This window comes from Salvelinus namaycush, chromosome 20 (assembly GCF_016432855.1).
Source record: "Salvelinus namaycush isolate Seneca chromosome 20, SaNama_1.0, whole genome shotgun sequence".
Lineage (NCBI taxonomy): Eukaryota > Metazoa > Chordata > Actinopteri > Salmoniformes > Salmonidae > Salvelinus > Salvelinus namaycush.
Window position 1 is genome coordinate 57,285,312 of NC_052326.1, and position 18,305 is coordinate 57,303,616.

General features: G+C 43.6%; 1 long non-coding RNA gene across 1 annotated transcript; it reads left to right on the forward strand.

Annotated features, from left to right (window-relative positions):
* The first annotated feature begins 883 nt into the window (after positions 1 to 883).
* LOC120065525 lies at positions 884 to 16,409 on the forward strand. Its single transcript, XR_005478687.1, has 3 exons — positions 884 to 1,151; positions 15,654 to 16,011; positions 16,105 to 16,409. It is a non-coding gene; the product is annotated as an uncharacterized LOC120065525 (long non-coding RNA).
* Positions 16,410 to 18,305: the final 1,896 nt, after the last annotated feature.

An 18,305-nucleotide genomic window follows, 5' to 3' on the forward strand; every position in this document is an offset into this window, starting at 1 on the left:
TCCGAGGATTTGTTAGAAGTGTCAAGGTGAGATTAGAGGATTTGTCAGAAGTGTCTGGTGAGATTAAGAGGATTTGTCAGAAGTGTCTGGTGAGATTAAGAGGATTTGTCAGAAGTGTCTGGTGAGATTAGAGAGAGCTTGACCAGGGTGACACTCAGTGAGTCATCTGATGACATCACACCACTGGTGCGTTCAGTTCGATTAAACGTTTTCGTGACGTTTGAACTGAACGACGTGTTGCCTTAAAATGTTCTGCAACATTCTCGAACAGACTTACATTTGCACTGTTTGTTGGATATGGCGTTGTGTGGCTTGAAACAATGAGTGACGTATTTAAAAAAGGGCAGTGGCCGTGGTGACAGCGGTCCCCAACCCCTCCCCGATTTTCAACTTGTCATTCAGAACACCACTGTTCTCATTTAAATTTTGCACACCGTTTTTTTCGTACTGAAACCAGCCCGGTATAGTGATGACATCACAGCAGTATAGAGAGAGCAGAGTGATCAATAAGGACTATCAGATCTGCTGCCCATCATTCTGTCTGCTGATCAATCATTAGAATTTGTTCTTAACTGACTTGCCTAGTTAGATTAAAGGTTAACAGACAGGAGAGAATAATGAGAGGGAAAGCTGCCTTTGTTCTCAACACACCTATATTTAAAAATGTTGATTGTTTACCAACACTGTTTATTCCTAGTTACAACTGGGTACAACAAACATGTCAGTTAGTTACTATGTCGCACTGTTTCAACAAAACTATAGCGGGACATTGAATCTGTAGCTTAAATAACTTCTTATCCAACAGACTACTAGATATGTATAACAAATTTCCCAGTTAATCTATGATATTACCTTGAGGGCGTATTTGTCTCCGCTCTTCTTGTGGAAGATCTCCAGTACCCTTCCATTAATGCCGTGCCCCAGTACCTGACTGGTCACTTTGTACTCTTCCGTTATTGCGTTCTTCTTGATCTGTAGGGTCGGTTTCACATGGAACTGTGGGAGGTGACCCGAAGGGAGCGGGTTAGGTTGGCCCTGGGTCGGGGGGAACAGAGGCTGGGTCCCGGTGTTGGACAACATACTGGGTCAGTTCAACCAGACAATGACAGCACTTTCCTTCTCTCTGTCGGTCTCTCCTTCCTGGGTTACAGGTAGGTAGTTGGCCTCCGAAAGTGAAGTTGGATCCTCAACAAAAAGGGCAGCGAGTTTGAAAATAAGTCCACTAAAAACAAATAGTTTGATATGTTCACGATAACGTTATAGTCCAGGTTGAAGTGGCTAAATAAATTAGCCCGGTTAGTTAGCTGCTTTAGGCTAGGCTAACGTTAGCTAAAATACATCTCGGTGGTCCGTCTGCCTATTCCAGGTAGATTCAAACAGATTTCAAGCCGTTTCAAATTGTGTAGGTTAATAAACAACTATGGCACTAACTGCGAAATTATATTTCAACACGTTGCGGCGTAAAGTTAAAACACAAACTGACTTATAAAAAGAAAACACAAAAACTCAAGACACCAGAGTGCACACTCACAATCCCCGACTTTCCGATAATAGTCATGGTGCGTTCAAGACTACTGAGTTCTCGGGAAAAACGAGGTAACATCGTGACTTCAGTGATCTTTAGGTAGGAAAGTTGGAGCTCAATGAATGCCAGAGTTTCCGAGTTGGATGACCGTTAAAAACTACTTTTCCCAGTCGTAACTCGTTTTTTTTCTCGAGTTCCCAGTTGTCATGAAAGCCGGATGTTGGGGATATCCGATTTCAAAGTTCCCAAGTTGTCATGAAAGCGGCACCACACACAGGGAGGGGCTCCTCTGATGACGTCATGGCACGAGATATGACGACGGCTGAAATTTTCTGCGTTCAAAACAACTGGGAACTCGGGAAAAAGTATGTCAAATCAAGACGCCAGTGATCTTTAGGACGGAGCTCTAGGAAGATGCCCGAGTTTCCGACTTGAAATCCCAATTTGGATGACCTTTCAAACTATTTTTCCCAGTTGGAGCTCGTTTTTTCCCCCAGTATCCAGTTGTTTTAAACGCTCTGAAATCCGAAGTAAGATTTCCGAGTTCCCAGGGGTTTTGAACGCGGCAATTCTCCTTCAAGTATGGTTAGCTGCAGCCCAATATGGCGACCGGAGTATGGCCGAGTGGGTGTGTCGAAAGGGTGGGTGTATGGAAAGCGAATCAGCTGATTGGGCAGATTTGTTGCCACTCAAGACCGTTTTGCGTGCCTGATTGGGGTGTCTTTTGTAGCGCTTCCTACTGTGTATCATCAAATCAAATTGTATTGGTCACATACACATGGTTAGCAGATGTTATTGGTCACATACACATGGTTAGCAGATGTTATTGGTCACATACACATGGTTAGCAGATGTTATTGGTCACATACACATGGTTAGCAGATGTTATTGGTCACATACACATGGTTAGTAGATGTTATTGGTCACATACACATGGTTAGCAGATGTTATTGGTCACATACACATGGTTAGCAGATGTTATTGGTCACATACACATGGTTAGCAGATGTTATTGGTCACATACACATGGTTAGCAGATGTTATTGGTCACATACACATGGTTAGCAGATGTTATTGGTCACATACACATGGTTAGCAGATGTTATTGGTCACATACACATGGTTAGCAGATGTTATTGGTCACATGGTTAGCAGATGTTATTGGTCACATAGTTAGCAGATGTTATTGGTCACATGGTTAGCAGATGTTATTGGTCACATACACATGGTTAGCAGATGTTATTGGTCACATACACATGGTTAGCAGATGTTATTGGTCACATACACATGGTTAGCAGATGTTATTGGTCACATACACATGGTTAGCAGATGTTATTGGTCACATACACATGGTTAGCAGATGTTATTGGTCACATACACATGGTTAGCAGATGTTATTGGTCACATACACATGGTTAGTAGATGTTATTGGTCACATACACATGGTTAGCAGATGTTATTGGTCACATACACACGGTTAGCAGATGTTATTGGTCACATACACACGGTTAGCAGATGTTATTGCAGGTGTAGCGAAATGCTTGTGTTTCTAGTTCCGACAATGCAGTAATATCTAACATGTCATCTAAAAATGACCAAACAACTACCTAATACACACAAATCTAAGTAAAGGAATGGAATAAGAATATATACATATAAATATATGGATGAGCGATGGCCGAGCGGCATAGGCAAGATGCAATAGATGGTATAAAATACAGTATATACATATGAGATGAGTAATGCAAGATATGTAAACATTATTAAAGTGGCAAATGATTTCAAGTCTGTACGTAGGCAGCAGCCTCTCTGTGTTGGTGATGGCTGTTTAGCAGTCTGATGGACTTGAGATAGAAGCTGTTTTTCAGTCTCTCGGTCCCAGCTTTGATGCACCTGTACTGATCTCGCCTTGTGGATGATAGCGGGGTGAACAGGCAGTGGCTCGGGTGGTTGCTGTCCTTGATGATCTTTTTGGCCTTCCTGTGACATCGGGTGCTGTAGGTGTCCTGGAGGGCAGGTAGTTTGCCACCAGTGATGCGTTGTGCAGACCGCACCACCCTCTGGATAGCCATGCGGTTGTGGGCGGTGCAGTTGCCGAACCAGTTGGTGATGCAGCCCGACAGGATACTTTCAATTGTGCATCTGTAAAGGTTTGTGAGGGTTTTAGGTAGAGGTCGACCGATTAATCGGGGCCGATTTCAAGTTTTCATACCAATCGGAAATCGGTACTTTTGGGCGCCGATTTGCCGATTTTTTTTTTATTATTATTTTTTTTTTTACACCTTTATTTAATCTTTATTTAACTAGGCAAGTCAGTTAAGAACACATTCTTATTTTCAATGACGGCCTAGGAACATTCTGCCTTTAACCTTGTCAGCTCGGGGGATCCAATCTTGCAACCTTACAGTTAACTAGTCCAATGCTCTAACACCTGATTACATTGCACTCCACGAGGAGCCTGCCTGTTAGCGAATGCAGTAAGCTAAGGTAAGTTGCTAGCTAGCATTAAACTTATCTTATAAAAAACAATCAATCAATGACTGTCATTGCTCCAATGTGTACTTAACCATAAACATCAATGCCTTTCTTAAAATCAATACACAAGTATATTTTTTTTAACCTGCATATTTAGCTAAAAGAAATCCAGGTTAGCAGGCAATATTAACCAGGTGAAATTGTGTCATTTCTCTTGCGTTCATTGCACGCAGAGTCAGGGTATATGCAACAGTTTGGGCCGCCTGGCTCTTTGCGAACTAATTTGCCAGAATTTTACGTAATTATGACAACATTGAAGGTTGTGCAATGTAACAGGAATATTTAGACTCATGGATGCCACCCGTTAGATGAAATACGGAACGGAATAAATGTTTTGTTTTCGAGGTGATAGTTTCCGGATTAGTCAAAGGTATATGGTTTAGAGAGAAATAGTCGACGCGTTATAATTCCTGTAATAACTTGCGGCTGAACTTGAAAGGGGTTCCTTCGTTATTTTACCGTTCATGTCTTCCATAGAGAATGTCTTGATCTACTTCAAATAAGGTCTGTGTTTCGTGCAGGCTTAAACTGCCTCGACGTTTTGATACCCGTGTAAATCTCACTAGGATAAGGTAACGTTTGTCAACATATTTTCATAAATACACTCTACAAAAAAAATGATCTTCGCTTATATTTAGCCAATATTGATCAGAGTTACCTTGTCCTATGGATATCTACACAGTTATAAAATTGGCACGGTGATGTAAGCCTACACGAAACACAGACCTTATTTTAAGTGAATCTAAAAATATCCTATGGAATAAATGAACGCTTTTCAGATTTTGCTAGAAGTTGTCATGGGAATTATGACTCGCACTTTGGTTGTCAATTCTTACCATGCCCATTATTAAAATAGGATTTCCTGCATATAGAAATTAAAGTTTTTGTTTTCAACATTCATCACAGGTAACTTAAACTCTATTTTTATTCAAACAGTTGAGAGTATTTGTCTCCTAAACAGACTCTTCAGTATCATTGTCACTTCAGAGCTGTGTGTGTGTGTGTATTTATGTATTATATTAAGTTAAAATAAGTGTTCATTGTTCATTCAGTATTGTTGCAATTGTCATTATTACAAAAATGTGTGTGTATGATATATATATATATTTTTTTAAATGTTTTTTTAATAAATTGGCCGATTAATCGGTATCGGCTTTTTTTGTCCTCCAATAATCGGTATCGGCATTGAAAAATCATAATCGGTCGACCTCTAGTTTTAGGTGACGAGCAGTGGTGGGCCGTCAGGGCCAGCAAGGCCTTCTCTGCTGGCCTAAACATCATCAGAATATATATATTTTTTAAATATATTTTCCCACAAATATGTATTAAATTATTCCCCAGAGTAAGAATTATACTCTTCATTTCATAGCTTTCCTCTTGGTTGCACTGCTTCCAGCCCCAGGTTGAGATTTGGAGGGCTGGTCTTTATGTTAGATCTTTTATCCAATCATATTCAGCCATCATGTGTTGCCAGGGGTCTAAAATCTGCCCTCAGGCCTTCAGAATCAACAGTGCGGGCGCTTGTAGCTTAAAGTGAATGGAAATGAAAATTTAGTGTCAACCAATCAGCTTTAGAGTTGGCTATTGTACGCCTGCTGGCTGGCTCCAGTGTTACACAGGAGCCAGCTAGCAGGCGTAGTGCGTGCACGTCTTTTGATTGGATTACCAATATTGAGAAGCAGGTCCTATGGGCAGGTCTATGCAGATCCTCAGAACTAGGAAACTGAATTTGATAAACGAATTAATTTGCGTACGACTAACCTGTTTTTTCAACCCACAATGGCGGAAGGAGGAGAAGATATCGATTTGGTCGAGGATATAATTATAACGCCATTCTCAAGACGAACTTTTCAAGAAAAGTTAGACATTGTAAGGAGAGGTCGCCCGACGCCGATGCTACAAAGCCTGTCACAGGCGGGAAAGGGGTTCGTTCGCCACTTTCAAAGTTCCAACTACGAGCGCTATCAATGGCTCACAGGCTCCGAGAAGCACTGCAAACTGTACTGCTGGGAATGCCTATTATTTGCAAGTGATCGATTTGGTGTTTGGAGCCACACTGGCTTTGCAAACTTGAGTTGTCTAACCAAGGCAGCAACGAGACACCAAAGTACGGCTGGGCACTTACAAGCAATGGTGCTTTTGAAAACTTTTGGGGACACCCGAGTGGATCTACAGCTCAATGAACAATCGCGCAGGGCAACGGAGCTGCACAATGAAAAGGTGAAGAAAAATAGGGAAATATTGAAAAGACTCATTGATTGTGTCATGTTTTTGGGTAAACAGGAACTTTCTTTTAGGGGACACGATGAAAGTGCTGACTCCACAAACAAAGGGAACTACGTGGAGCTTCTTTCTTTTCTTTCTGAAAGCAACACAGATTTACAATACCACCTGTCCACTAACAAAGTGTTCATTGGGACGTCCGGCAAAATACAAAATGACCTAATTTATGCTATTGCTGAAGTGATGGGAGAAGAGATCAAAATGGAGATGAAAAAAGCTCCCTTTGTTGTGACGGACACAGGAGTCAAGGAGCGATTTATCCGATTTGAAGATGTGACAAGCGGCAAGCGAGCTGATGACATTGCCGCTCTTATTTTCCGTTTCTTGGAGGAAAATGAATGTAGTCTGGATAAAGTTGTGGCACAGTGTTTTGATGGCGCAGCAGTCATGGCATCTGGACTCAATGGGGTGCAGGCTAAAGTTAAGGAGAGGGCACCGATGGCCTTATTCATTCACTGCTATGCACATCGACTAAATTTAGTACTGACTCAAGGAGCCTCAAAACTTAAAGAATGCAAGGTCTTCTTTGCCAACCTCAATGGTCTTGCAGCATTTTTCTCACGATCCCCTAAGCGCACGCAACTGCTGGATGACATCTGCAAGCGTCGTCTTCCTAAGGTTGCACCAACGAGGTGGCAATATACATCTAGATTGGTCAATGCAGTCTTTGAAAAGAGAGTTGCCCTAAAGGAGCTGTTTAACCACTTACTGGAACATCATGATGACCATGACGGGGATACTGTGCTTATGGCTGATGGATTTAATGCACGTTTGGATGATTTTGAGTTTTGTTTTTTGCTTGAAACATTCAATGGGAATTTTAATTATTCGGATGTGCTTTTTGGAATTCTACAGAAACAAACTTTGGATGTACAATTCTGCCTGACAAGGGTGAACGAGTTTTGTGACACAATTGAGCGAGAGAGGTGCAGGTTCAGTCAAATCTACGATGACACAGCGCGCATCTCAAGTTCACCCAGCGCACGCAGAGGCCCAGCACAAGGAGACCCTCGCACATACTATCAACAACTCCACAGCAATATTCTGGACAACATTCTTTGCCAGATACGAAACAGGTTTCAAGACCACGAAAAATTAATGTTTCTCTCCCTCCTGGACCCCCGGCACTTTCAGACCTACCGGAAAAAATTCCGCAAACAGCCTTCTCCAGCTTAACAGAGAGTCACGGAACACTGTTCGACCTATCCAAGCTAAAAACAGAACTGACTGTAATGTATGCTATGACTGATTTTGAAGGGAAAAGTCCCTCTGATCTCCTTGATTTCCTTAAGCAGAAAAATCTGAATGAGGACATGGGGCAACTTTACACATTGGCATGTGTGACAGTGACTATCCCTGTGTCCACGGCTTCTGTCGAGCGGTCATTCTCGGCCTTAAAGCGAATCAAAACGTATTCCAGAAATGCTACTGGACAGACTCGGCTTTCAGCATTAGCCTCCATGTCGATAGAAAAGGACTTATTGGTGGAACTAAAACGCACAGATAGACTGTACAACAGAGTCATTGAAGTCTTCTTGAGGAAAGAAAGGAGGAAGGATTTTGTGTTCAAATAATCAGTCTTTGGTGAGTAGGCATACAATGCATGTTATTTTTTATTAAATGTGTATGTATGTTTCGCATTTTATTTCGTTAATATTAAATACCCTATATATTAACAAAATAAAATGGCAAATAGCCTATGCTGCAAATTATTTGTTTTCTTTCTTTTATTTTCAGTGAATAGTTATGTGTCTTTATCATCACGGTGAAACTGCTTTGGGTGCGACAATGCGCTGTTTAGTGGACACACTGTATTTATTTTTTGGGGGACTTAAAGCTCAAAGTTTGTGGACCAGAAATGGATAGAAGAAGAATATTAATATAACTCTGTTGCACTCGACTATGTTCTTGCCTATTAGTTGAACTGTACTGTATTGTACTCTTCCCCTGCAATTCTCTGAATAAAAATGTCAATTTCAAGGTGACGCAACGCCTGGTTATACTGCGTTTCTGTAATAAGAGGTGGATTAATTCGGGTGGGACTGTGTAGGACCTCACTGAAGGCCCAGGCCCCAGGCCCACGGCACGCTACTGGTGACGAGCCACATTTCTTCAGCCTCCTGAGGTTGTAGAGGCGCTGCTGCGCATTCTTCACCACACTGTGTGGACCATTTCAGTTTGTCTGTGATGTGTATGCCGAGGAACTTAAAACTTTCCACCCTCTCCACTACTGTCCCGTCGATGTGGATATGGGACTGCTCCCTCTGCTGTTTCCTGAAGTCCACGATCATCTCCTTTGTTTTGTTGACATTGAGAGGTTGTTTTGCTCAGACCACACTCCGAGTGCCCTCACCTCCTCCCTGTAGGCTGTCTCGTCGTTGTTGGTAATCAAGCCTACCACTGTAGTGTCGTTGTCACGATCGTCATGACGTGGAAGAGAGGACCAAAACGCAGCTTGTGAAAAATACATTCTTTTTAATTATAACGACGAAACAAAAACAACAAACTGACGATCGTGAAGCTATTTAAACAAATCGTGCTGACACTAAACACTACACAATGACATAGACAATTACCCACAACAGCCCAATGCCTATGGCTGCCTTAAATATGGCTCCCAATCAGAGACAAATGAATGACAGCTGTCTCTGATTGAGAACCATTCAGGCAACCATAGACATACCTAGAAACCTACACTCAACACTAACCCATACACTCTAACAAAACCCCCTAGACACTACAACCACCCAAGACAAGACAAAAACACAAACATCCCCCCTGTCACACCCTGACCTAACCAAAATATTACAGAAAATAAAGATAACTAAGGCCAGGGCGTGACAGTCGTCTGCAAACTTGATGATTGAGTTGGAGGCGTGCATGACCACGCAGTCGTGGGTGAACAGGGAGTACAGGTGCACACACTCTTGTGAGGCCCCAGTGTTGAGGGTCAGCGAGGGCCCAGAACGCACACCTGTGGGGCCCCAGTGTTGAGGATCAGCGAAGCGGAGATGTTGTTTCCTGCCTTCACCACCTGGGGGCGGCTCAGGAAGTCCAGGACCCAATTGCACAGGGCGGGGTTGAGACCCAGGGCCTCTAGCTTAATGATGAGCTTGGAGAGTACTATGGTGTTGAATGCTGAGCTGAAGTCAATGAACAGCATTCTTACATAGGTATTCCTCTTGTCCAGATGGGATAGGGCAGTGTGCAGTGTTATGGCAATTGCATCGTCTGTGGACCTATTGGGGCGGTAAGCAAATTGGAGTGGGTCTAGGGTGACAGCTAAGGTGGAGGTGATATCATCCTTGACTAGCCTCTCAAAGCACTTCATGATGACAGAATTGAGTGCTAACACGTTTACATGTCTTACTCACGTTGGCCACGGAGAAGGAGAGCCCACAGTCCTTGGTAGCGGGCCGAGTTGGTGGCACTGTATTATCCTCAAAGCGGGCAAAGAAGGTGTTTATTTTGTCTGGAAGCAAGACGTCGGAGTCCGTGACATGGCTGGTTTTATTTTTGTAGTCTATGATTGTCTGTAGACCCTGCCACATACGTCTCGTGTCTGAGCCGTTGAATTGCGACTTTGTCTCTATACTGACATTTTGCTTGTTTGATTGACTTTGGAGGGAATAACTACACTGTTTGTATTCTGCCATAATCCTAGTCACGTTTCCATGGTTAATTGCGGCGTTTCACGCTTTCAGTTTAGCGCAAATGCCGCCATCTATCCATGGTTTCTGGTTAGGGTTGGTTTTAATGGTCACAGTGGGTACTACATCTCCTCCTACGCACTTCCTTATAAACTCACTCACTGATTCAGCGTATATGTCGATATTATTCTCTGAAGCTACCCGGAACATGTCCCAGTCCGCGTGATCAAAACAATCTTGAAGCCTGGATTCTGATTGGTCAGACCAGCGTTGAATAGCTCTTAACACGGGTACATCCTGTTTGAGTTTCTGCATATAGGAAGGGAGGAGCAAAATGGAGTCGTGGTCAGATTTGCCAAAGGGTGAGCGGGGGAGGGCCTTGTATGCATCGCAGAAGTTAGAGTAGCAGTGATCCAGAGTTTTTCCAGCACGAGTACTACAGTCAATATGCTGATAGAATTTAGGAAGCCTTGTTCTCAAAGTTGCTTTGTTAAAATCCCCAGCTATAATAAATTTAGCCTCAGGATATATGGTTTCCAGTTTACATAAAGTCCAGTGAAATTCCTTGAGGGCCATCATGGTATTGGCTTGAGGGGGATATACACGGCTGTGACAATAACCAAGGATAATTATTTTGGGAGATAATATGATCGGCATTTGATTGTGAGGAATTCTAGGTCCGGTGAACAAAAGGACTTGAGTTCCTGTATGTTGTTACAATTACACCATGAGTCATTAATCATGAAACATACACCCCCGCCCTTCTTCTTCCCGGAGAGATATTTATTCCTGTTGGACAAACGCACAAAGAATCCAGGTGGTTGTACCGACTCCGACAGCATATCCTGAGAGAGCCATGTTTCCGTGAAACAGAGTATATTACAATCCCTGATGTCTCTCTGCAAAGCAACCCTTGCCCTAATTTCGTCTACCTTATTATCTAGAGACTGGAATTTAGTGAGTAATATACTCGGAAGCAGTAGCGTTTTGTGCGTGCCTCTGAAGTCTGACCAGAAGACCGCTCACTTTACCTCTTCTCTGGCGTTGTTTTGGCTCAGCCTCTGGAATCAGCTCAAATGCCCTGGGTAGTTCGGACAAAGGATCCGCTTCGGGAAAGTCGTATTCCTGGTCGTAGTGCTGGTAAGTTGATGCCGCTCTGATATCTAATAGGTCTTCCTGGCTGTATGTAATAACACTAGATTTGCTGGGCTAACAATGTAATAAATAATACATAAAATAACAAAATACTGCAAAGTTTCCTAAGGACTAGAAGCGAGGCAGCCCTCTCTGTCGGCTCCATTTTGGACACCCGGCACCATGGTTGTGTCGCTGGCGGTAGAAACAAGGCCTTTCTTTTCTATTACAGGATTTTTTGCAAGTATGGTTAGCTACAGCCCAATATGGTGACTGGAGTATGGGTAGCTACAGCCCAATATGGTGACTGGAGTATGGGTAGCTACAGCCCAATATGGTGACTGGAGTATGGGTAGCTGTCCCCCAATATGGTGACTGGAGTATGGGTAGCTGTCCCCCAATATGGTGACTGGAGTATGGGTAGCTGCAGCCCAATATGGTGACTGGAGTATGGGTAGCTGTCCCCCAATATGGTGACTGGAGTATGGGTAGCTACAGCCCAATATGGTGACTGGAGTATGGGTAGCTGTCCCCCAATATGGTGACTGGAGTATGGGTAGCTGCAGCCCAATATGGTGACTGGAGTATGGGTAGCTGTCCCCCAATATGGTGACTGGAGTATGGTTAGCTACAGCCCAATATGGTGACTGGAGTATGGGTAGCTGTCCCCCAATATGGTGACTGGAGTATGGGTAGCTACAGCCCAATATGGTGACTGGAGTATGGGTAGCTACAGCCCAATATGGTGACTGGAGTATGGGTAGCTGCAGCCCAATATGGTGACTGGAGTATGGGTAGCTGTCCCCCAATATGGTGACTGGAGTATGGGTAGCTGTCCCCCAATATGGTGACTGGAGTATGGGTAGCTACAGCCCAATATGGTGACTGGAGTATGGGTAGCTGTCCCCCAATATGGTGACTGGAGTATGGGTAGCTACAGCCCAATATGGTGACTGGAGTATGGGTAGCTGCAGCCCAATATGGTGACTGGAGTATGGGTAGCTGCAGCCCAATATGGTGACTGGAGTATGGGTAGCTACAGCCTAATATGGTGACTGGAGTATGGGTAGCTGTCCCCCAATATGGTGACTGGAGTATGGGTAGCTGTCCCCCAATATGGTGACTGGAGTATGGGTAGCTACAGCCCAATATGGTGACTGGAGTATGGGTAGCTACAGCCCAATATGGTGACTGGAGTATGGGTAGCTACAGCCCAATATGGTGACTGGAGTATGGGTAGCTGCAGCCCAATATGGTGACTGGAGTATGGGTAGCTGCAGCCCAATATGGTGACTGGAGTATGGGTAGCTACAGCCCAATATGGTGACTGGAGTATGGGTAGCTACAGCCCAATATGGTGACTGGAGTATGGGTAGCTACAGCCCAATATGGTGACTGGAGTATGGGTAGCTGTCCCCCAATATGGTGACTGGAGTATGGGTAGCTGTAGCCCAATATGGTGACTGGAGTATGGGTAGCTACAGCCCAATATGGTGACTGGAGTATGGGTAGCTGCAGCCCAATATGGTGACTGGAGTATGGGTAGCTGTCCCCCAATATGGTGACTGGAGTATGGGTAGCTGTAGCCCAATATGGTGACTGGAGTATGGGTAGCTGTCCCCCAATATGGTGACTGGAGTATGGGTAGCTACAGCCCAATATGGTGACTGGAGTATGGGTAGCTACAGCCCAATATGGTGACTGGAGTATGGGTAGCTACAGCCCAATATGGTGACTGGAGTATGGGTAGCTGCAGCCCAATATGGTGACTGGAGTATGGGTAGCTACAGCCCAATATGGTGACTGGAGTATGGGTAGCTGTTCCCCAATATGTGACTGGAGTATGGTTAGCTACAGCCCAATATGGTGACTGGAGTATGGGTAGCTACAGCCCAATATGGTGACTGGAGTATGGGTAGCTGTCCCCCAATATGGTGACTGGAGTATGGGTAGCTGTCCCCCAATATGGTGACTGGAGTATGGGTAGCTACAGCCCAATATGGTGACTGGAGTATGGGTAGCTACAGCCCAATATGGTGACTGGAGTATGGGTAGCTACAGCCCAATATGGTGACTGGAGTATGGGTAGCTACAGCCCAATATGGTGACTGGAGTATGGGTAGCTACAGCCCAATATGGTGACTGGAGTATGGGTAGCTGTCCCCCAATATGGTGACTGGAGTATGGGCGAGTGGGTGTGTTGAAAGGAGAGGGTGTATTGAAAGCGAATCAGCTAATTGGGCAGATTTGTTGCCGGCGTCCAGTGCACCGGCATTGTATGAACATGCATGTTGACATGAGACAGGACTGTGATACCACGGCTGTGTTGCCGGCGTTAGCTAACGTGGCCATTATTTTCCCCTCCCATGATTATATTACAAGTAGGATAGAAGCCTACACAAGAAATAACTGATATTGATAACCATGGAGATGTCACCTTGACACATACAGTCAACGTGGAGGGTTGAACTACAACAACACCGGGACACAGTGCCCTTCGCACCCGCTTGACAAGCACTACTATCCGGCAACCGGAGTTGGAAGTATCTACGTAGTAGTCTTATTCTGTGGATTCTTTTTTAATGGTGGTTGGCAACCAACTTTAAGGTGCATTACCGCCATCAACTGGACTGGAGTGTGGACCAGAGAAAGGGAAGGTATAAATCAATATAATAATTCAATATTGTCGTCTCCCTACCTAGTAGCCAATTGAGTACCACAGTATGAATCATACTACCAATAAAACCTAGTGGTAAAACCCGGAAATGGTTCCAATCGTTTTTACGCCATTCATTTTTCCATAGGGGATTTTAGTACTACTTCATATAAGGTCTGTGTTTCGTGTAGGCTTAACCCGGCGTGAAGATTTGATAACCGCGCAAATCTCTATCGGATAAAGTAACTTAATATATTCACCTGTAATTACCCCCCCAAAACAAGACTAATTAGCTGCTAATGTGGCTAACACAGAACTACACTTCTTGTCTCAAGAGTTGATGTCATCCCTCAAGGCAAATTTCTCCATGCAAACTCATCGACGCGGTATCATGTACCCTAGCAAGTAGCGTAGGTATTATAGCCTTTTTAGTTTCTCCTGTAAATAATTGATATCGTGTTTCTTGTGTGGTGTTGTTTTAGCATTTTTCAAATTACCTAGCTAGCTATCTTAACATGTTTTTAAAAAATACATATTTTTTTTATTAGCCTCTGCCTTTGTAGCGAACTAGTTAGTAGCTAGCAAACAAGGCTTACCTTATCACACGGCTCCAGCGATGCCTCTCACTTAGAGGTTGGAAAACGCTAAAATCGGAGTAGATAGCACAATACGGTCCTTGCTTCTGATCGATGGAGAGACCTAAGGTTAACAAGGCATTTTGGTTAGGTCAAAGATCTGTGATTAACTAGGTGCTTATGAAAATTAGCTAGATAACCACCAACTGTAGTTACGTGTAAAACATTACCTTCTTTACAAGTAAAAAGTAAACCAGCATAGGCTAGAAGAATGACTGTTGTGACATTTTTATTGACAAGTCTTCAGTGAGCTAGCCAGCTACTTTTTCACATGGTGACATGCTAGCTAGCGTTAGCCCACCAGAGAAAGGATATTTAACTAGCTAGTTAACGTTAACTCACCGTTCGTGTAGTCAGACTTGCTAACTAACATTCGGCCGGCACCATGGCAAGGTTAGTTGGTTAGCTAGTATGTCACCACTTAGAAAAGTCTGACTACACGAATGGTGAGCTAATGTTAACTAGCTAGCTAAATATCGCCTTGTGGGCTAGCTAGTTAGGCACCTTGGTTGGCTAGTTAGCTACAATTGCTAAAGTTGGCTAGCTAGCTCACAAAGGACTTGTGTGGCTCAATGTTTTCCCCATACAAAACACAGAAACGGGTTTTGTTCCACGGTTGCATCTGTTGTCCATGACTAATCAAATTACCTGTGCAGTCAAATCGAAATGTCAGCAGGGATGGAAATGAATCTAGCCCGAGGCTAGTACTTTTCAGACTGGATAGTAGACAATGTGCCAAACTAGCCTGACACAGCTGTGACATTTTGCCTTTACAAACATCGCATGCCACAGATTTATGACCTGAATGTAGAAATCGTTGTCTGCTGACCAGTGCCCAAAATCCTTATGTTCCAACCCTGCACGTCAGTCCCTTTCAGACGATCCACCTTATCACTGTTGGTCCAACTCAGTGACCTCACGGCTGAGGATTTTAACTTTCCTCTTGAGAATTAGAAGTACAGTCGCAAAGCTCAATAGCAATACTTCACCTTTTTGGGCAAATAGTAACAGACTGTCCTGATCATCTAGTTGAGCATTCCAGATCATTCCTCCATCTCAGCAGAAATGTTCCAATCCAGTAAAATAGTAAAATTTTAGATGTGCAGATAGACCAAAACCCAGTCTATTTCACTGTCACTAAAGTCAAGTCTGTGGGTTATGATATTTTAATATAGATATTACCATTTTAGTAATCAACTTAGCTAGAAAAAGTAAATAACAAATGTGTCTTTCAGATGGGTGGATCGGAAAACCAGTTATAACACTCGGGTCTACAGCTGCCAGTTTCCTGTGGGAAAGAGAAATGTCCCTGTATTTACCAGAAAAGGCAGTTCATCCACCATGGCAGAAGAGGAAGATCTGGACTGTTGATTGGGAAACAAGAACTAAACAATGAGGCATGAAGATTGGATGTTGAGTGACCAGTTGTCACATTGTCCAATGCTTTTTCTGTCCAGCCAAAGAGGATGTGATGCAGTACTGACCAAATGTTTCTTTGTTTTCCAGTCCAACAGCAGTGCATCCCTCAGAACATCCGGTGCCAGTGTGATCCAGTTGTGGAGGTTATAGCTCATCAAGCCTGTGGACGGACAGGTCAGTAACTCATCAAATATGATACATAAGCGTAAAACATTGAATTTGTAGATACATCGAAATTGACTTTGTCTCCTTTTCCTCATGTTTTAGAGACGTGAGGGGTGACATGCGGAACATCAGGCTCACCCTAATTTGAAGCAGTGCATGATCAACGCCACTCAGCAAGGAGATCTGCAGGAAATGATCGCTCTCTAAGACATTTAAAACATCACAGATAGAAATTCGCACTGTGCCCACGATAAAATGCAACTTGGATTGTATTGTACTACTGAATGAAACTGGGGAGATGCACTCAGATCAGCCTTTGTGATTGAACTTACGTTAACTAGACTGAACAAAATATAAACCCGACATGTAAAGTGTTGGTCCCATGTTTCATGAGCTGAAATAAATGATCCCAGAAATGTTCCATACGCACAAAAAGCTTATTTCTCTCAAATTATGTGCACAAATTTGTTTACATCCCTGTTAGTGAGCATTTCTCCTTTGCCAAGATAATCGATCCACCTGACAGGTGTGGCATATCAAGAAGCTGATTAAACAGCACGATCATTACACAGGTGCACCTTGTGCTGGGGACTATAAAAGGCCACTCTAAAATGTGCAGTTTTGTCACACAACACAATGCCACAGATGTCTCAAGTTGTGGGAGCACGTAATTGGCATGCTGACTGCAGGAATGTCCACCAGAGCTGTTTCCAGAGAATGTAATGTTAATTTCTCTACCATAAGCATCCTCCAACGTCCAACCTGCCTCACAACCGGAGACCACGTGTATGGCAGCGTGTGGGATGTTTATTTGGGAAACCCTTTTGAAGTCACGAGGACGGTGAAGAAGGCGTTGGGGAAAGCGGATGCAGTCAAAGTAACCAGGAGTGGTATGGTGTTGATATCGTGTAGTCATAGTAACCAGGAGTGGTATGGTGTTGATATTGTGTAGGCATAGTAACCAGGAGTGGTATGGTGTTGATATTGTGTAGTCATAGTAACCAGGAGTGGTATGGTGTTGATATTGTGTAGTCATAGTAACCGGGAGTGGTATGGCGTTGATATCGTGTAGTCATAGTAACCGGGAGTGGTATGGTGTTGATATCGTGTAGGCATAGTAACCAGGAGTGGTATGGTGTTGATATCGTGTAGGCATAGTAACCAGGAGTGGTATGGTGTTGATATCGTGTAGTCATAGTAACCAGGAGTGGTATGGTGTTGATATTGTGTAGGCATAGTAACCAGGAGTGGTATGGTGTTGATATCGTGTAGGCATAGTAACCAGGAGTGGTATGGTGTTGATATTGTGTAGTCATAGTAACCAGGAGTGGTATGGTGTTGATATTGTGTAGTCATAGTAACCGGGAGTGATATGGCGTTGATATCGTGTAGTCATAGTAACCGGGAGTGGTATGGTGTTGATATCGTGTAGGCATAGTAACCAGGAGTGGTATGGTGTTGATATCGTGTAGGCATAGTAACCAGGAGTGGTATGGTGTTGATATCGTGTAGTCATAGTAACCAGGAGTGATATGGTGTTGATATTGTGTAGGCATAGTAACCAGGAGTGGTATGGTGTTGATATTGTGTAGGCATAGTAACCAGGAGTGGTATGGTGTTGATATCGTGTAGGCATAGTAACCAGGAGTGGTATGGTGTTGATATCGTGTAGTCATAGTAACCAGGAGTGATATGGTGTTGATATTGTGTAGGCATAGTAACCAGGAGTGGTATGGTGTTGATATCGTGTAGGCATAGTAACCAGGAGTGGTATGGTGTTGATATCGTGTAGGCATAGTAACCAGGAGTGGTATGGTGTTGATATCGTGTAGGCATAGTAACCGGGAGTGGTATGGTGTTGATATCGTGTAGGCATAGTAACCAGGAGTGGTATGGTGTTGATATCGTGTAGGCATAGTAACCATGAGTGGTATGGTGTTGATATCGTGTAGTCATAGTAACCAGGAGTGGTATGGTGTTGATATCGTGTAGGCATAGTAACCAGGAGTGGTATGGTGTTGATATGCTGTAGGCATAGTAACCAGGAGTGGTATGGTGTTGATATCGTGTAGGCATAGTAACCATGAGTGGTATGGTGTTGATATCGTGTAGTCATAGTAACCGGGAGTGGTATGGTGTTGATATCGTGTAGGCATAGTAACCATGAGTGGTATGGTGTTGATATGCTGTAGGCATAGTAACCAGGAGTGGTATGGTGTTGATATCGTGTAGGCATAGTAACCAGGAGTGGTATGGTGTTGATATGCTGTAGGCATAGTAACCAGGAGTGGTATGGTGTTGAT